Here is a 22,077-nt window from a genome sequence, read left to right on the forward strand (position 1 = left end):
CGATATTACCTCCCAGTAAATAGGATATCCCAAAAAACTCAAGCATCAGACAATAGTAAAATGATTCAAGACTGACGCTGCGATAATCATAAACAATCACATACAAGTGCCGATCAGACAAACGTCAACAATTCTCAAGCATCAGTTTAACTAAGCCGACAAGGCTTTAAATATACTAAAACTGATCCAAACTTAATAATAACAAGTCAAACATACAGAACCAAGCAATCCCACCTCAATCCCGAGCACCTCTGGCCGAACCTCAGCCTGATACTGCAAAGCTACTCGGGAGATCTACCACGGTATCTAATAGCAACCACAGCAGCCCCTCAATAAACAACCGAGTTTAGGGTTCTGGTATGAAACAGTTCAACAAACATAACATGAAAGGATAAGTTAGAAGGTGATAAGTTTTTAGAAGGGGGTTGAATAAACACTCACGGATTATAAATTATTTTCGAAGATTGGGTTCAGTTTAATGACAAACTGACACTTGGTATCTCGTCAGTCGATAACAATCAGTTTAGCTGAAAAATAGTTGCGGAAGTAAACTGATTGAAAGATAGAATAACTGATAGTAACTGAAATAAAATGCACACGATTTGTTTCTGGATGTTCGGAGAATATAATAACTCCTATGTCACCCCTTCTATCACGAAGATAGGATTTTCACTAAAAGACTTTGAAAGAATACAAACGTCGTACTGACCCACTTCAGTTTGGACTTAACACTGCCAAAACTGAAACTCTTAGTTCACAAAATTTTTACAATGCGTGACTGAATATAACACAACTGAATGAATCTAACAAAGATTTTAAAGTGCTAACAAGCTCGTCAATATAGCCTTGATTGCTACTGATATATCTGATAAGAGTGAGCTCTTGATATTTGAATACGAGTGGTGATTTTAACAGAGTAACAGCAAGCTTGAATAGAATAATAGCCGTGTTGTTCTTCTACGCTGCACTCTTCACCTATTTATAGGCTCCCCTCTCAACGGTAATATTAAATAACATTTGAATCCATATATCCGTTGATTGCCATGTCAATATTATCTGACATTCGTACACTGCAATATCTGAAATGCGACGTTCCACTACTAGTTGCAGTCTGTTGTACTATTTGTCGGTTGTCATTCTCAACTGATGACGTGTACAACTGAGAGATCAGCTGAAAGATACTTTGCTGGAAAACTCATAATTGATTGTTTCAACTGATCAGTTTCCAACTGATCAGTCAGTTAGTTTATGCTTCAACTGATCAGTTTCCAACTGATCAGTTTGACATAGATAAGATTTAGCTGGTACACATTAATCTTGAGCTAATGACAACTAACAGTTGTAAGATTTTATTCAGTTAAGCTCGTTTGCCTTTGATAAGTTATTCCAATAAGTTCGATGCTTAGTTTGTCAAATCACTAAAATTTAGTTTCCAACAATTTCCCCCTTTTTGGTGATTGAAAAAACTCATAATTTAATAAACTGATCAGTTGAAGTAAAAGAATGCTTTGCATCATTGTAGATAAAATAATTTTTCTAGTGTACAGAGTCGTACAAAGAAAACAAATAATCTTCAACTAATAACTGACAATAGTTGTCTCTTTAGTTGTATCATCTCTTATACTTCATCAATCTAGCTGCTTCCCCCTTTTTGTCAAGCACATCGACTTTGAGAGATAAAATCCTAACATCAGCTGCAATATATTTGACAGCAGTCAACACAGTGGTTTGCAGCAAGTCGATTTTCTTTGAGACAGATGTTTCCATAGATTCTACTCGCTTGCTGATTGAGTCTTGAGTAAGGGAGAGACTCTCAGCTAAGACTATTTTCTTTTTAAGTTCGTCGATCGCAAAGGAGATGGAGGTCACAGCTGTTTGAATAGATTTCAGTTTCCCTGAGTTGAATTCAATGGAGGAGTTCAGCTTCAGAGAGTGAGCAAGTTGAGTGCTTTGAATCTCCTTTATTTCTTGCATTATCTTTGACATATTAAGCTGAATGTCCTGAATCTCTTCAAGGAATAAATCCATGTCTGAGGATTGATGAGGAGATACAGGTCCAGATGGTCCTGGTTCTTGTTCTTTGGTAGATTGATCAAAACCACCATAGTCCTGTCATGTACTACTGTCTCAGCATGTGTCAGCTCTGGAACGTCTTGCATACTGACTTCTTGAATAGGAGAAGAAGAAGATTGATTTGGAGCAGCAGATGGACTGTTCTGCTGATTAATTTGATGATCTGTGGGAGTTTCAGTTGGAGGATCAGTGACTGATGGTTCTGATTGTTTGTCAACTGAAACTTGTTGCGGTTCGTCAACAAGCAACTGAGCCTCCTCAGTGTCAACATTTTCTACATTATGCTCAACAGTTGAGTGAATGGGCACATCAGTTTGAACATCTTGTTCAGCAGAGACAGAGACATGAGCATCTGTAGCTGCTTGATCTGTTGGGAGATCAACTGATTCAGTTGAAGGACACATTTGTTTGAAATTCTCGGGCTGACTGACTGAATGATCTCATCGATATTAGCAAGTGTCAAGTCAGCGTCCGAGTAAAGTTGAGGATCAGCAGCAGAAGAAGATGGTGGTACATCCTGAATTGGCTCTACTGTTGTAGCAGCCGCTTGTTTTGGGGATGACTCTTTGTGCTGAGATGACGATTCATCTTTTTCATCTACAGAAAAGCCTTCATAATTGACTAATTCCTGATCTATTTCCCAAAACTTTATCTGCGATTGCAGAGCAATAAGATCTATGTCCAACTGAGTGAGCACAGCTCGATCATTATAAGCAGTTGGACTTGTAGGAATGTAGTTGCTTTTGAGCTTCTCAATCAGTTGGCCCAACTTTTTGGCTCTTATTTGATCAAAGAAATAATTCTTTCTCCCCAGTGCCTGAACAATTGTAGCAGCTTTAACCATTTTGAGAACAGTTGCCTCCAATTTGATGAATGTATTCAGTTTAGACTTCTTTTTCAACTGTTTGGCAAAAGTGTGAGTTCTGAAACTCGTCCAAGCATACTTAGTTTGGATTCAGCAAAAGAGTTGACCTGTTCCCAGATAAGTTCAATGTCAGTCTAAGTTGAATTTGATGGCCTGGGCTCTTCGATCAACTTTCCCTTGCCTTTCTCATCAGAGAGAATGCGTGGAATGTTCAGTCCAGAATGAGTAGCGTCCACTTGTTCCTTAATTTTGATTTCTTTGGGTCGAGCAGGAGCAAGGATTGTAGGTCGATTGATATTGATCAAAGGAGCTGAAACTCTTGCTGATTCCTTCTTTTTACCTAGTTGTACTGATGACCTTTTTGGATGGATCAGTTGGTGGGGGTAACTGATCTTTAGATGAAACATCAGCTGGAATGTCTTTTAAAGGAATAGCCTGAATAGGCTTTTGAGCAGTCTGATTGCTTCAATCTATCAGCTGGGAAAGATGCCAACATCGCTACTGGCTTGGTTTTCAGTGTCCTTTGTTTCTTTGTAATCATCTGAAAGGGTGTTTACTCAGAATCTGATTCACTGACAATTAGTTTTCTCTTGATTGCTTTCAGTTGAGACAAAGTTCTTCCCTTTTCTATTGACTTGGGAACATCCTACTGCGTCCCAATCTCTTTTTTGATCTTTACAAACTGATCAGGAGAGATGTCCAGTTTAGTTTTTAGGCGGCTGAACATTCTTGGCGTTGAAGACTTTAAATTTTAATGATCTCTTTGAATCATCAGCCACCAGTCCTTTGACTTTCATCAAATAACTTAGCTGTACTGCGAATCCTTTGGACTGCTTGGTGGATTGAAATATATTCTTCAAGATATTGAAGATAAGGTGCTTCCAGTTCAGTCTTCGACTAGCCATAATAACAGTAATGACTTGAAATTTCTCCAAAGTTAGTGCAAGCAAATGATCCTGCCTTTGCTAATAGCCCCTTGGATACAATATCAGCCATCAACTGAACTTCGTGCTTCAGTTCCTTCTTTGGATCGGAAACTTTGATTTTCCGTCCATCAGCAGAATGTATAGTTTGCATCTCTTCGACATCAGATGCCTTTACTTCAGCAAGGTTTTCCAGCCCATCGGAAGGAAATAAGAACATTTCTCCAAACGATTCTGCAGAAATGGTCAACAACTGACCATTGACAGTAGTGATGATGTTTCCATCAGAATTGATATTCCCATTAGAGTAGAAATCCTGAAGTTCCGTCGGGTATATCTCCTGTGAAGATTGCCCCAAAAATGTTCTCAGCCCAGCTGATTCTAGCTTCAGAATGACGTTCTTGACATTAGCCTCTACGACTGATAGAGCTGATTCAAAATTGATAGCCATAGCATTCAACATGTGACCGGGAATTTGATTTGCCATTAGAACTGAATGATTTTCTGCGAAAAAGAAAGCTTGAATTTGCTTTTGCTCTGAGAATTTTAGGTAAGCGTAAGGAAGAAGAACTGAAATGGAGCGGGCAAAGTACTTATGTACGTGACTGTTCAAATTATTGGATACGTGTTAGTCCAGAAAATTTTGAATAAAAGACGTGTGTACGTGTGGTAAAAGCGTGTGTTGAAAATACATGGATTATAAGGGTCCACGTTTCAACCTATAATTTGTTGAAAGATATCATTTAATGTTTTGATAATCAGTCACGTCACTAAATTTGGAATAAAGAAATGGTTAATTTGTTAACTTATGTGAGAAGATTAGTGAAATAATCAGCTGAACAATCAATTGTAAAACTGTGTCTTTTCAGTTGAATATTTACTAACTGCTGTCTTCTCAGTTAACCTTTTAAACCAATATTCCCCCTTAATAAATGCATATAAAGATTACGAGAATTTAAGCAAGATGAATCAAATTAAATCTTATGCTTAGAAGGTTAATCGTCTGCCGTAATGACTTCATCCTTTCATCTTCCTTGACCTGTGGGCTATAAATGAGAATAGCTTGGTTAATTTCAATCATATCAGCAAATAACAATCAAAAGCTAAAATGGCAGGTGCAAGTAGCTCGAAGACTCCTGGCATGGCTGATTCATTTATGGAATCAGCTCTGGAGAAAAGAAAGATTGCAATGGAAGATAAAGTCTTCCACAAAATCCTTCGATACTAGGAGGAGCTTCAAGAACTCCAGTTCCTCCAGTAGTGTGGAGCGGCTACCACCCCCAAACTGATGGCAAAACTACAGAAATATCGGGAACGCTTGCACATTGCTGATACGGTGGACATCTTCGAAGATGAATGTGTCTACCAACTAATGCTCCAGAAGAAAAGGAAGATCCTAGATCATATAGCTGATTCAGATAGCTTCTTTAAGACTTCCACTGGAGTTTTAACCTGTTGGTTGACCAAATGGAGGTCTTATGTTGAAGAAGAATATTTCGATGTACTCCGTGCTTATTTCTCTAAATGAATAAAATGAATATCTAGTTTATTTTTGTCTTTTATTTTCATGTAAGAGTTAATCTCATCAGTTGATAAGTAAATCACGAACTGAACATAATAACTGACAAAAGATTAACTGACATCAGTTGAAATTCAAATGGATAAAAGACGAACTGAATAAACAGTAATTGACAATAGAACTGATATATAACACAAATTAATTAACAACTGATATATCAACAGTAAAACTGATTAGGATAAATCAATTAATCCAAGTATATTGCGAAAGTGAGAAAACTTAGTCTCGGGCAATGGTTTGGTGAAGATGTCGGCTGATTGTTGTTCAGTTGAGACATATTCCAGTCTTATGTCCTTTTTCAAGGCATGATCTCTGATAAAGTGATGCCTGACATCTATGTGCTTGGTCCTTGAGTGAAGAACTGGATTGTAGGTAATAACAATCGTGCTTGTATTGCCACAGAATATGGGCGATTCTTTGGCAATAACTCCATAGTCTTTCAGTTTTTGCTGAACTCAGAGCAGTTGAGCACAGCAACTCCCAGAAGCAAGATATTCTGCTTCAGTTGTGGAAGTAGCAATGGATGTCTGCTTCTTGCTGAACCAATAGGATCAGTCTGTCTCCTAGAAACTGACATGATCCACTTGTACTTTTCGATCAAGCTTACATCCTGCATAATCTGCATTTGAATATCCAACTAGATTGACAGAGGAGTCTTTAGAATACAATAACCCAACATTTTGTGTGCCCTTAAGATATTTTAAAATACGTTTGGCAACTGAAAAATGTGATTGCTTAGGGTTTGCCTGAAATCTAGCACACATACAGACAACAAATACAATATCAGGACGAATAGCAGTTAGGTACAATAATGAACCTATTAAACCTCTGTAAAGTATCGATCAGTGTCCAGTTTCACTGATGAGCTCATGGTAGTACTTGCAGCTGAACATGATTCCATGCAAAATTTCTTCAGCAACTCCTTCGTGTATTTAGTCTGACTTATAAAGGTGCCTGTCTCCAGTTGCTTCACTTGTAGTTCAAGAAAAAATGTCAGTTCACCCATCATGCTCATTTCAAATTTCTCCTGCATCAACTTAGCAAATTTCTCGCATAATTTGGGGTTAGTTGACCCAAATATGATGTCATCAACATAAATTTGAACGAGTAAAATGTGATCATTCTTTAAAAATTTGAACAATGTCTTATCAACTGATCCAACAGAAAAATCGTGATCAGTTAGAAATTTTGAAAGAGTTTCATACCAAGCTCTTGGAGCTTGTTTAAGACCATATAAGACTTTGTTCAAATGGTAAACATGATCAGGAAAATGATGAATAATGAAACCTGGAGGTTGTTAAACATAGACTTCTTCTTGCAACTGGCCATTCAGGAATGCACTCTTTACATCCATCTGGTAGACTTCGAAGTTTTTGAATGATGCATAGGCAAAGAATATTCTGATAGCTTCCAGTCTTGAAACTGGTGCATATGTTTCATCATAGTCAATTCTTTCTTCTTGCCTGTATCCTTGTGCTACCAGTCTCTCTTTGTTGCGCACAACTGAACCATCTTCGTTCATTTTATTCCTATGCACCCATTTTGTGCCTATAACAGTTTTTGAAATTGGTCTTGTAACTAAGTTCCAGACATTGTTATGGATAAACTGATTCAGCTCTTCTTGCATTGCATTTGTCCAGTTTGGATCAGCAAGAGCTTCATCAGTTTTCTTCGGTTACAATTGTGATACAAAAGCTGAATGAATAAATAAATTGAGCATTTGATTCCTTGTCTTTACCGGGTCAGATGGATTACTTATCACCAATTCTGGAGGATGTGATTTCTTCCATTTGAGTTCAGCGTTTGTTGTGTTCGAGTCAGCTACTGCTTTAGTTTGCAACTGGGTGTTTTCTTCACTTTCAGTTGCTACATCAGTCGGTAATTGAATGTTCTCAATAGGCTCCTCCAGCCGATTATCAGGAACAACTTCTTGTTCAACTGGTTGATCTAACACTTCTGGTTCAAGTGTTTGGAGGTTATCTCGATTAATATGATTCTCTTCTTCATTATCATCTTCCAAACTGATATATGTAAATCGATCAACTGGATCAGTTGGCTTATCAGTTAGTACAGTTTCATAAAAAACAACATGTATATACTCTTCAACATTTAGTGTGCTCTTGTTAAAGACTCTATAAACTTTGCTAACTGAAGAATATCCCATAAATATTCTCTCTGCAGATTTGGCATGTTTTAAATGATTTTTGCCATTGTCAAGAATAAAGCATCTGCAGCCGAATATTTTGAAGTAAGAAACCACAATTTTTCGTCTATGCCAGATCTCATAAGGTGTTTTCAAATGATATTTATTAATCATCGATCTGTTCTGAGTATAAAACGTAGTGTTTACTGCCTCCGCCCAAAACCTTTGAGAAATACCAGAATCAGCAAGCATTGTTCTAGCAGCTTCTTTAAGGGTCCGATTTCTTCTCTCAGCTACACTATTTTGCTAAGGAGTTCTAGCTGCTGAGAGCTCATGCTTAATTCCAGCATTTTCTAAAAAATTTGAAAGAATTTGATTGATGAATTCAGTTTCTCGATCGGATCTGATTCTATCAATTCCAACTGATTTCTAGTTTTATAGTCTTTTGAAAAGCTTGATCAGTTGTGCAACAGTTTTGTCTTTGGATTTGGGAAATATAACCCAAGTAAATTTTGAAAAATCATCTACAACCACCAAGGTGTATTTCATTCCTCCTAAGCTCATGACTGGTATTTGACCAAATAGATCCATATGTAACAGCTCTAAGCATCGGAAAGAAGATTTACGACCCTTGTTCTTAAAAGAAGATTTAACTTGTTTACCAAACTGACATGCTGAGCAAATTTTATCTTTGGTAAATCAATTTTGGGCAAACCAGTGACAAGATCGTGATTACTCAGATATACAATAGATTTAAAGTTCAAGTGGTTTAATTTCTTATGCTACAACTATTTTTTAGAAGATTTTGAAGCAATAAAACATACTGGTGCATAAGGTTGATCATTCCAACTGACTTTGTAGGTGTTTCCACACCGTTTGCCAGTAAGTATGATATCATCAGTTGCATCTCTGACTGAACAAGAGTGTTTGTCAAACTGAACTAAGAATCCATTATCGCATAACTCACTGATGCTAATCTGATTATACTTGAGATTCTCAACTAATAAAACTTCATTAATGAGAAAGTTACCATGGATAAGCATACCCTTACCCACAATTTTACCTTTGGAATTATCTCCAAAACTGATGTTTGATCTAGTGTACTTGATCAGTTGAGATAGCAAATTTGCATCTCCTGTCATGTGTGGTAAGCATCCACTATCCAAGTACCAGATTGATTCCTTGCTTGTACCTATTACCTACAATCACACACGAGATATAATTTTGGTACCCTTTTCTATTTGGGTCCAAAATTGATTAGTCCTTTAGGAATCCAGACTTGGATCAGTCTAACTGACTGTCCAGTTGCTGTATTCCAGATGGTCTTTCTCGATTTGTGTGTGCTTGGTGTGTAGTGTGCAGATGAGACAACATGTGATTTAGCTTTGTTCAACTGATTGTTCAGCCGATATCTTTTCTGAACTGGATTGTTGTTATAGTAAGTGGAGTAGCCATTTGAATAATTCCTGCTGAATCTTTTTGTCGACTGACTGCGTGAGTCAATTAAAACTTTTTGGCTATAACCAATACCATATCTTCTAGCCTTGTTCGTACTTTCAGTAGGCTGTTTACTTGGCTCAGTTTGTTCTTGTACCACAACTGATTTGACAAAGTGAATATATTTCCCTTTATCCATATTCAGTTTTGGTCGAGTATCATTGGAAGTCATTTCATCTTGGTTACTGAACCCTAAACCAATTTTATCAGTAACTAATTTCTGTGAGTTTTGTATTTCAGTTAATGCAACAGATGATTTGTTCCAAGCCTGAATAAGCTCAGTTTGCTTTGAATTTTCAAGCATCAACTTCTGAATCATTAATTGATTCCCGCTTCTTTCAGCATTGAGCTCAGCAATCTCCCTTTTTAGACTCAACACATCAATTGATTCATCAGTTTTAGTTTTATTGTCTATGAGATCAGTTTGCTTTGCTCTGGCCTTTTCAAAAGATAAGGGAAGCTTGTGGTACTCACTAACCATGTCATGAAGAGTTGAAATGAGTTCTTCTCTAGTGAAATCAGTTGAGCTAAAGCCAAATAACTGTTGACTGCTTGACTCCATTTCTGTATCACCAGCCATTAGACACTTCACTTCCTCTTCACCATCACTGGAGCTGTATGAGGTTTCTGGCTCTGACTCTTCGCTGTCAGTTTCTGCCTATTTTTAATTTACTCTCTTCAGCTAAGAGCACCTCATGCTTCTTCCTGAAAGACTTCTTATCATCCTTGGGTCTCCTCTTGTGCTCATATGACTTCTTCTTTCTTTCAGTCGATCCTTGACTGTCCTTCTTAAGTTTGAGACAGTCAGCAATGAAGTGACCGGGTTTGCCACAGTTGTAACAAGCATTTAATTCCTCTTTAGAATTGTTTATCTGATAATGCTTCTGGAAGTTCCTTTGATTTTTCCTCATAAATCTTCGATGAACAATGACATAGCATCATTGCTCTGTTGATCAGCAACCTTTTCGACTGAACCAGTTGGTTCTGTTCTTACAGCAGCTAAGGCAGTTGTGGCTGCTGGAGTAGAGAGTTCTCCTTCTCGAGTTTGCAGCTCAAACTCATAGGCCTTCAGATCAGCAAATAGATCATGAAGCTCAACCTTGTTTAGATCCTTGGACTCCCTCATTGCCATGGTCTTAACGTTCCACACCTTGGGAAGACCTCTGATCACTTTTAATGCAACTTCTTTGTTGGTATACACTTTTCCAAGTGCATTTAGCTCATTGATGATACAGCTGACTCTTTCATCATACTCATGCATCGATTCTCCAGTTCTCATCTTCATATTGTCAAACTTCTAAACAGCAACAGAAAGTTTATTATCTTTGATTTTTTCATTTCCTTCACAAAGCTGGATCAGCTTTTCCCAAATTTCTTTAGCTGTCTTACACATTTTGATCTTGCTGAAAGTTATTTTATCCACCGTTTTGTACAGTATATCCATTGCCACATTGTCCAAATTTGCTTTTCTTTTGTCCTCAGCAGTCCATTCATCTCTGGGCTTTTCAATTCTATGAGGTGCCCCATCGGTGATTGCAACTGATGTGTTGGATTTCAGAATCTTCATTGGTCCGTCAGTGATGACGTACAACATATCATCGTCTTGTGCAGCTAAATGAGCCTGCATCTTGATTTTCCCAACATCGAAGTCTTCTCTGGAAAACATTGGGATCTTGTTCAAGGAAGACATAATGAATAGTTTGAGTAGAAATATTCTGAGACAAGATACAACTGCTCTGATACCACTTGAAAGGATCGGTTATAAGGTGATAAGTGTTTAGAAGGGGGGGAGGTTGAATAAACACTCACGGATTATAAATTCTTTTCGAAGATTGGGTTTAGTTTAATGACAAACTGACACTTGGTATCTCGTCAGTCGATAACAATCAGTTTAAATGAAAAATAGTTGCGGAAGTAAACTGACTGAAAGATAGAATAACTTATAGTAACTGAAATAAAATGCACACGATTTGTTTCTGGATGTTCGGAGTATAGAATAACTCCTACGTCACCCCTTCTATCACGAAGATAGGATTTTCACTAAATGACTTTGAACGAATACAAACGTTGTACTGACCCACTTCAGTTTGACTTAACACTGCCAAAACTGAAACTCTTAGTTCACAAAAACTTTTAAAGTGCGTGACTGAATATAACACAACTGAATGAATTTAACAAAGATTTTAAAGTGCTAACTAGCTCGTCAATATAGCCTTGATTGCTACTGATATATCTGATAAGAGTGAGCTTTTGATATTTGAATACGAGTGGTGATTTTAGCAGAGTAACAGCAAGCTTGAATAGAATAGTAGTTCGTGTTGGTCTTCTCAGCTGTCCTCTTCACCTATTTACAGGCTTCCCTCTGAACGGTAATATTAAATAACATTTGAATCCATATATCCGTTGATTGCCACGTCAATATTCTCTGACATTCGTACACTGAAATCTCTGAAATGCGGCGTTCCACTACTAGTTGCAGTCTGTTGTACTATTTGTTGGTTGTCGTTCTCAACTGATGATACGTACAACTGAGAGATCAGCTGAAAGATACTTTGCTGGAAAACTCATAACCGATTTTTTCAACTGATCAGTTCCCAAATGATCAGTCAGTTAGATTCTGCTTCAACTGATCAGTTTCCAATTGATCAGTTTGACGTAGATAAGATTTAGCTGGTACACATTAATCTTGAGCTAATGACAACTAACAGTTGTAAGATTTTAGTCAGTTAAGCTCATTTGCCTTTGATCAGTTGTTCCAATAAGTTTGATGCTTAGTTTGTCAAATCATTGAAATTTAGTTTCCAACACATAACAATAATATAATTCATGCATCAATATATATATGTAGATGTAATGTGAAATGCATGAACATGGCTCGATAACAACGGGGTAAACGAAGCCAAACGAACGATACGATCAACAAGAATAATGCTCGAGCAACACATAGGGGAGCTATGTTGTCATGCAGTTAAACCGTCCTGCCAAGTATGCGAGGTATGCCAGGTTGTGCTAATCAACACCCCCAAATCGGCCTCCATACATCTATAATGATATATAACAAGAATGACACAAACAACCAGAATTGGATATCACAATCCAGCGCTCACCCCAAGGGCTACACTAACAACATGATTGATAAATCTTAACTAAGATTTCAGATGTATCAATATAGGCCTATCAGTCACAACCTGATCCAGAGTTATACAACAACCAGTGCCAAATAACAGTAACTGATCAACAAGAAAGATAGGTCTCAAGATGTATGTCATAACATTATGCCCCGCATTAAATGTCATATTCACTGAAAATGTAACACAATAAGGCATTTAATAACTCAATTTGTTAATATAATCACATAAACAACAATCACAATACATAAATATGCGTAAAACATAATTTAAGTTTTACTATTATATGTTACCGAACTATAACATATCTATACCAATAAACGAAAATCAGTGCACAAATTTAATGTTCCTCGGCTTCCAATTGTCGAACCCGTCAGCCTAGCAAGGATGAAGAACTTGCTGGAATCGAGCTTGAAATAGAGCCTAAAAGCTCAAAGATCAATGCTATGCAAGCTGGTCTCGGAACAATAGCTGGCCACAGTGATTCACGCGACGGAGCACATCGCCATCTGATGAAAATGGCCAGAATTCAGGAAAAAGAATCAGGCTTGGTTGATTATTAAACAAAGACACAAATACCACCGAAAATCAAACAAAACAACTACAACATTGGTAAAATCAACGAGGAAGAAGTACATCTCGTGCAACAACTTTGATCCCATTGAGTCTTTACTCAAAATTCATGATTAATGGTTCAAAATAAATTTAATAAGTCAAGTTGCACAACCCACTAACTAAACAAGCCATTTACAACGTCGATTGAATGGAAAGGCGCTAGAATGAAGGTTGCGCGATTTCCGTTTGTGAGGAGGGGGAAGGAAATGACTTCTGACCATGGTTAGGGTCACGAGGTCTTGAGCTATCATCGACGGTGTTCGTCGGTCCGGTTTTTTGGTGACGAAACATATTCCGGTGACCTAGAGGTGGTGTCAGGACTAGGAGTTTTCTTTTGTTTTCTTGATATCATAACAGTGTATGTATATGCATAGTATATATTTGTTTACTAAATTAGTAACTTAAGCCTAACTGTCCCGATGTTGCATTTATTTTTCTCTCGTGTGTTATTTAAACTCTCTATGTATTTTATATCGTTTAATTCTTCGATATTCTAAAATACATATTTTTAACACATTTTCAAAATTTATTTGGCATAAATAATTATTTAATTTATAACTCAATAATTATTCTAATTATGTCAAATTACCGGATAATATATTTTAAGGCCATACATTTCTCCACCCCTTAAAACAAATTTCGTCATCGAAATTTCTGTTTATACACATACATTTTACCCATGATGCGAATACAAAAATTCAATGCTAAGAATCAAACAGATATAGATAATATGCTCTCATCTTCTCTTCTATTTCCCACATTGATTCTTCTATACCGTGCCTCGACCATTGAACTCGAACAAGTGGTATAATTTTATTGCATAAAACCTTTTCTTTACGATCCAAAATACAAACAGGATACTCAGTATATGATAGAGAAATGTCAAGTTCAACCTCTTCGGATTGAATCAGATGAGATGGATCGGGCTCATACTTACGCAACATAAAAACACGGAAAACATCATGGATGCCAGACAAGATTGTGACAACTCTAGTCGATAAGCACAAGTCCAAGTTTAACAATCTTATAGGGACCAATGAAACAAGGTGAAAACTTACCTCTCATGCCAAAACAAACAACACATCTAAACGAAGAGATTCTCTGAAACACAAAATCTCCAACTTGAAATTCTAGAGGTTGACAATGTTTGTTAGCATAACTAGCTTGCCAATGCTGAACAGATTTTATTCTCAGACGAGTCAACTGGACTTTATCATGAATTTCAAGAACAATCTGAGGTCCAGTTAACTGTTTCTCACCAAATTCATCCAAACAGAGAGGTGATAGACATCGTCTGCCGTATAAAGCTTCAAAAGAAGCCATACCAATAGTCACCTGAAAATTTTTATTATATAAAAAAAACTACTAGTGGTAAAGCCTCTTGCCAACTTTCACTGAATTCCATGAATATAGCTCGAACCAGTCTTCAAGAGTTTGGATTGTAAGCTCTATCTGTCCATCTATTTGGGGATGGTACGTAGTACTAATTGAAAGTCGTGTATCCATCTTGTTGGAATCAGAATTCGGAATTTGAAAAATTGAGCGTTTGAAGATTACAGAACTGATCAACTCAATTGAACGTAACATAACTGAAATGGCTTGACTAAAGTTGCTCGACTGATAATTAATGTGCTAAACAATCGAAGGCAACTGAACTGATTAAAGCTAACTGAAAATGTATAGCAAACTGAACTATCAGTTAAGACTGATCAATTACACAGTCAGTTCATTGAATCGGATATAGAGTCAACAAATAAATCAGTTTGACACGTCATCAGTTAAAGAGCGTAGCCAACAACCGACAATTTGTGCAAGATAAGACTGCAACTTGTAGTGGGAGCACCGCATATCAGAATGCCACAATATATGATTGTAAGAAGAATGATGACATGTCTACTCAGAACAAATCAACGGATATATGACATTTAAACGCATTCAATATTACCGTTGGGAGCAAAACCTATAAATAACCGATAAGATCAACAAGAAGAGAGTAATAGAACAATAGTGAAGAGCAACAATTACCGAGGTAGCAAGAACAAGAACAAGCACATCATTCTCAGTTACAAAAAGCTCAAGTTTTACCAAATATATTCATAGCTTTCAGGCTATATTTCGAGCACTAGCACAAGCACTTATTGTTACTGTCTTCGATCTTTTTAGATCAGTCTTGCTTACAAAAATATATCAGTTGCGTACTGATAAAATTGTAAAGATACTAAGAGTTTCAGTTAGGCAGTGTTTAAGACCAAAATAAAGTGGATTATTACAGCTCTTGTAATTAATCAAAGTCTTTTAGTAAAAATCCTATCCTTGATATAGAAGAGGTGACGTATGAGCATTTGAAGTCTCCGAACATCCATAAATCTTTGTGTTCTTTATTTCTCAAGTATTCAATCTGTCTTTCAGTTAGTTTCCGCACTTTAAGTTAACTGATTGACACTGACAACAAGATTATCGAATTCATATTATCACTAAATTGATTCACCCCATCGAAAAGATTCGAAAATCGTGAAGTGTTTATTCAAACCCTATTTCTAAAAACTTTCACTGACCTAATCGATCTTAAAAAATGGTATCAGAGCACTGTCAATCTTGTTTCGGAATACTTTTTATCTCTACAATCTGATTACCATGTCTTCTTTCATTAAGATCCCCGTGTTTTCAAGAGAGGAATTTGATGATTGGAAGGTCAGAATGCAGGCTCATTTAGCTGCAAAAGATGATGGAATGTGGTAAGTCATAATTGACAGAACAATGAAAATATTGAATGCAAATATAACAGTTGCCATAACTGAAGGAGCGCCTCATCGCATCGAGAAACCACGAGAAGAGTGGACAACTGAAGATAAGAGGAAAACCAACCTGGATAATGTGGCTAAAGATATTATGTACAAAATCTTGGACAAAGTTACATCCAGTAAGATCAAGATGTGCAGAACATCAAAAGAAATCTGAGAGAAACTGATTTAAATTATGCGAAGGAAATGAGCAAACTAAAGAGAACAAACTTTCAGTCGCGGTACAGAAATTTGACAACATCAAAATGAAGACTAGAGAGTCAATGAATGAGTACGACGAACAATTCAGCAGCATTATCAATGAACTGAATGCACTTGGGAAAGCGTATTCAAAAAATAAGTTGCATTGAAGGTTCGAGGTGTTCCCAAAGAATGAGATGTAAATACGATGGCTATGAGAGAATCCAAAGAGCTGAATAAGGTAAAATTACATGAATTATTTGATGATCTCAAAGCTTATGAGTTCGAACTGCAAACAAGAGAAGGAAAACCTTCAACGCCAATAGTTACAGCTGCTCTAAGTGCCATCAAACTGGAACCAACTGGTTCAGTTGAGAAGACTGCAGAACAACTGAGTAATGACACGATGTCATTATTTTTCAAGAAATTTGAAAAATTTATGAAAAGAAATCAAAATTCTTTCCAGCGACAATATCAGAAGAACAATTCAAAGGAGGAGCCAAATTCTTGCTACAACTATGGTAAGACAGGACATTTCATTGCTGATTATCCTAAACCAAAGAAAGACAGACGTCATTCAACTGAAAAAGGAAAGAAGTCCGTTGAGTTCAGAAAAAGAGATAAGAATAATAAAATATCATTCAAGAAGAAACATGAGGTCTTACTAGGTGAAGAAAGCAAATCCAAATGGGCAGAGACTGATAGTGAAGAGTCAGAGTCTGAGACCTTGTGCAGCTCCAGTGATGAAGATGAAGTGAACAGGTATTTGATTTTAGTTCAACTGATTTTACACGTGAAAAACTCATTTCTACACTGCATGACATGGTCAATGAGTATCACAAGCTTGCTCTTTCATTTGAGAAATCCAAAGCTAAGCAAACTGATCCCCAAGACAACAAAACTGAAACTGATGAGTAAGTTGAATTGTTGAGTCTAATAAGGGAGATTGCGAAGCAGAAATCTGAATGATTGGGAAACAATCTTTGATTCAGCGTTCGAAAAATGAAATTTCCAAATAAGCTGATCTGATTCACTCAAGGAACAAATCATCAGTCATGCTGACTAAAATGCAAGGTTTACAAAAATCAGTTACTGATAAAACTAGTTTAGGCTATAATAGCAATGATGAAACCTCTGCAAGTGATACAGTGCCAAAGTTGAATAAGCACAAAGGGAAGTATATTAACTTTGTGAAATCAACTGTGATAAAAGAATTCTCAAAACCAATTAACCTATTGTCCAACCGATGGAAAACAAGAACAAAGCTAAACTGTATGGAATTGGATACAGACCCAAGAGTTCAACTGATTCGCGAAGTTGGTCACCTAAATGGTTCAGCTATAAAAATCAGTACTCTAAGGATGACTATTACAATTATTACAACTATAAGCCAGTTCAGAAGAGATATCGGATGAAAAATCAGTTGAAAATGGTTAAAATCGTATTGTTTCTTCTGCACACAACACACCAAACACATACAAGTCGGGAAAAATCATTTGGAACACAACAACTGGAAAGTCAGTGATAGTTGTCATTTTTACGTGTTTTGTTGAATTAGTTTTGTGTGTGTTTGCATTGTGCATGCGTGCATTGAATTTAATTTTTGTTCGTTTTAGCGTAAGCATATGCAAATGATTTTTTTCCCATTTCTACGTGATGAATTTGAAGGTAAAATGGTTGGAAAACTGGAATCGGAACTAAAATGTGCAAACCAAGAGGACAATGGGCAGAAAGGTTGGCACCTGAGCAGTAAAATTATACCGCTTGGGCGCGAGATGTGAAGTGCTAAGTTAATTTCCAGAGGACGTGGAGCTCGGGCAGTATATTCTATCGCCCGGGCGCGTGTGAAGTTCAGAAGAAATGGATAGAAGACTTGGCACTCGACCGGTAAGATTTTACCGCTAGAGCGCGGTTGGCTGCGAGAAAAAGTTGAAAACAAAAAGTGCGACGCTCGAACGGTAAGACTTGACCGCCCGAGCGCCACCTAATTTTGGAAAGATTTGCTGTCCGATTTCTTCCCTAATTTTCCGAAGGAGGCAAAAAAGAAGAAAAGGGGGACAATTTTCATTCATTCAGACATCATTGAGAGCAGCCAAGGAAGGAGAAAAAGAGAAAAAGCTTGGAGCAAAGGCTTGGATAGAAGATTCGAAGATTTCCGAGCACCGTTCTTCTCACTTTCGTCACAAATATTATTTCTAATCTAGTTTTTATCAGTTAACCTTTGTTGTGTTTATTTTACTATGTATTCGAGTAGCTAACTTAAAATATTTGTTGGGATTAAATGGGATCCTACCCCGAATCATATTTCGATTTTTCATTTATTCTTGACTATGCTATTGAGTTATCGTGTTGTTAAAGCGTAGGTAACTTTAATAACAAATTTTATATCGCAAGTGAGTTCGAGAGAATACCTTGTGATAGGATCGAGTAGTATATTCCGTGGATTTACAATTTACATAGACATATGAAATTGGATACGCGCCGATAGTTATAGTCCGATAGGGCGAAAACTAGGGGATTTCATAGATCGACATGCGATTCACTCTTGATAAATAATTAAAGAAATTTAATTACTTCATTGAGTAGAGTTAGTTTGGTATAGCTCGAGAGGGCGTGTTCAATTGAATAGGAAATCCTGTCGAAGCATAGATCACTATCGAATGAATTAAGTAAATAACGAGGGGTATGTGAAATGAAATTCCCAACAAATTCATTTCTCATTGAATTTTAATTAACCATTCTAGATATTATATCTCATTATTCAATCCCTGAACCTTTCTTATTTGCATTTTTATTTAAACATAGTAGTAATAAACAATCATTCGAATTTCGTTGCTAAAGATTTAATAACTGAAAATAATAATTTTCAAATATAGTCTCCAGTGGAACGATACTCGTACTCTAGTACATTATATTATAACTTGACATCGTGCATTTGCGATTATTTCGAGATTGAATATTATTAATTTTGACCAAGAGTTTTACAGTGCAAGTTTTGCTCGATCAGTAAGTCAGACTGATCCAAATCTGGGTCCCAAAGGACTACTCAGTTTAGGGACCAAATAGATGTGGGTACCAAAATTATTCATTGTGTGTGATTACATGTGACATTTACATCAGCAAAAGAATCAATTTGGTACTTGGACAGTGGATGCTCGCGACACTTGACAGGGGATCCTGATTTGCTATCCAACTGCTCAAATACTCTAGTCCAAATATCAATTTTGGAGACAACGCTAAAGTTAGAACTGTGGGTAAGGGTAAGCTTATCCATGGTAACATTATTATTAATGATGTCCTTCTACTTGTTGATAAAAACTGGTTGTGACATAAAAGATTGAACCACTTGAATTTCAAATCCATAACTCATCTGAGTAATCACGATCTTGTAATTGGTCTGCCTAAAATTGATTTATCAAAAGATAAAATTTGTTCAGCATGTCAGTTAGGTAAACAAGTAAGATCTTCATTAAAAAACAAAAGTAGTAAATATTCCTCCAGGTGCTTAGAACTGCTGCATATAGATCTTTTTGGTCCTATACCAGTCATGAGTTTAGGGGGGATGAAATACACTGCATGTTACACTCAGAATAGATTAATGATTAATAAAAACCATTTGAAAACACCATAAGAGATCTGTCATGAAAAGAAAAGTGTGATGTCCTAGTTCAGAATATTTGTCAACAGATGTTTTATTCATAATAATTACAAAAATTATTTGAAAGCCTTTGTTGCTAAATCCGCAGAATGAATATTTCTGGGTTATTCATCAGTTATTAAAGTTTATAGAGTGTTTAAAAAATATACTTTGAATGTAGAAGAATCAATTCATGTCGTATTTGATAAATCTGCACTAACTGAAAAGTCAACTGATCCAGTTGAGCTAACTGATCGCTTTATAGAAATCAGTTTGGAGGATGATAGTGAAGAATAAGTTCACATCAATCGAAATATCCTTCAAACACCAGAAGCAGAAGTAGTGGATCAAGCGGTTGAACAAGAAATTGTTCTTAATAACAGTTGGTGGGACAACAAGATGGTATCCAAATGCCAACTGAAACCACATCAACTGAAACTGAAAGAAACATTAGGTTACAAACTGAACCAGTTGCTGAAATCGATCTGACTAATCCCAACAACAGATGGAACAAATCACATTCACAAGAATTGGTGTTAGGTAACTCATCTGATCCGGCAAGAACTAGAAATCAAGTGTTTAATTTATTTGTTCATTCAGCATTTGTTTCTCAAATTGAACCGAAGAAAACTGATGAAGCTCTAGCTGATCCTAACTGGATAAATGATATGCAAGAAGAGCTAAATCAGTTTACCCATAACAATGTCTGGACTTTAGTTCCAAGACCAGTTGCCAAGACCATTATAGGTACAAATTGGGTCTACAGAAACAAACGGAACACAGATGTTTCAGTTGTGTGCAACAAAACAAGATTGGTAGTACAAGGATATAGACAAAAGAAGGAATTGATTATGATGATACATATGCACCAATTGCACGACTGGAAGCAATCAGAATATTCCTTGCCTATGCCTCCTTCAAATAATTCAAAGTATACCAGATGGATGTCAAGCGTGAATTCCTGAATGGTCAGCTGTAGGAAGAATTGTAAGTTGAACACCCACCAGTTTTGTAAATCACTCTTTTTGTGATCATGTTTATAACTTGAACAAAGCTTTGTATGGTCTTAAACAAGCTCACAGAGCTTGGTATGAGACTTTATCAAAATTTTAAACTGATCATGATTTTACTGTTGGAACAATAGATAAAACTCTGTTCAAATTTTCAAAAAAAGATCATATTTTACTTGCGAAATTTATGTTGATATTATTTTTGGGTCAAATAACCCCAAAGTTTGCGAGAAATTTGCCAAGTTAATTCAGGATAAATTTGAGATGAGTATGATCGATGAACTGACGTTATTTCTTGGTCTGCAAATGAAACAACTGAAAACTGATACATTTATCAGTCAAAAAAAATATACGAAGGAATTGCTTAAGAAATTTGGTATGGAGACATGTTCAAATGCAACTACTCCCATGAGTTCATCGATTAAATTAGATAAAGATGAAGGGTGAATATCAGTTGAAACGACACTCTACAAAAGTTTAATATGTTCTTTACTTTACCTAATTGCTAGCCATCCTGATATTGTGTTTGATGTTTGTATGTGTGCTAGATTTCAAGCTACTCCTAAACAATTGCATTAGACAGCTGCCAAATGAATATTGAAATATGTTAAAGGAATAAAAAATGTTGGCTTATGGTATGCTAAGGACTCATCTTTCAATTTATTTGGTTATTCAGATGCAGATTATTTAGGATGTAAAATTGATTGTAAAAGCTACTAGTGGATCATGTAAGCTTGTAGGAGACATGCTTATTTCTTGGTTCAGCAAGAAGTAAACATCCATATCTACTTCCATAACTGAAGCAGAATACCTAGCTGCTAGAAGCTTTTGTTCCCAACTACTCTGGATTCAACAACAATTGAAAGACTATGGAGTCATTGCAGAAGAATCACCAATCTTCTGTGATAATACAAGTACCATTGCGATTACATACAATACAAATCTTCATTCAAGGACCAAACATATTGATGTCAGATATTACTTCATCAAAGATCATGGTCTTAAGAAGGAAATCAGACTGGAGTAGATATCAACTGAACAATAAGCAGCTGATATCTTCACCAAGCCACTCTCCGAGACTATGTTTTCTTACTTTCGCAATATTCTTGGCTTAATTGATTTGTCTTTATATTATTCGCATTATTATATATTCTTGTTGTTATTCAGTTATTAGCAGTTTGAATGCAAAATAATAAAGCAGTAAAACAATGAACAAAAACATGAATTTTATTGGTAATATCTTGCTGCTATTACACGATTTATTTACCTATCTACAACATCTTGCCAAAGGGACATCCAACTGGATATCTCCTTGAGGAATTTCTCCTGAAGCCTTGTATGAATGCGATTCTTCCCAGAACTCTATGCTCCTTTATGAGCATCAGTTAGTAGAGAACTCCATTTGTGGCGAGGTCTGAAGTACGAATGATGGAGAGACGCCGCTTATATTTGATTTCAGTTTCTTTTTTTTTTTCACTTGTGCCAACTCGTCCTTCTCTTTGGAGAGACTATAGCTCCTGCACCTTAGTCCAGGTGGACATTGTTTCCGCGAAGGACAAAGTCTTCGATCTCTTTCTTCCAAGAAGCCTTGAATGCCAGCCTCTTCTTCTCTGCAAAACTGGGTTT

The 22,077-nt window shown here is 36.5% G+C and overlaps 1 long non-coding RNA gene across 1 annotated transcript in view; it reads right to left on the bottom strand.

Annotated features, from left to right (window-relative positions):
- LOC140833359 (uncharacterized) overlaps window positions 1-22,077 on the bottom strand; it is a 65,089-nt gene continuing 43,012 nt past the window's right edge. Inside the window, exon 3 of the long non-coding RNA XR_012118433.1 lies at window positions 1-354. This is a non-coding gene — a long non-coding RNA (uncharacterized lncRNA). The remainder of the gene's footprint in view (window positions 355-22,077) is intronic.

This window comes from Primulina eburnea, chromosome 6, assembly GCF_022965805.1.
Source record: "Primulina eburnea isolate SZY01 chromosome 6, ASM2296580v1, whole genome shotgun sequence".
In the NCBI taxonomy this organism is placed as follows: Eukaryota; Viridiplantae; Streptophyta; class Magnoliopsida; order Lamiales; family Gesneriaceae; genus Primulina; species Primulina eburnea.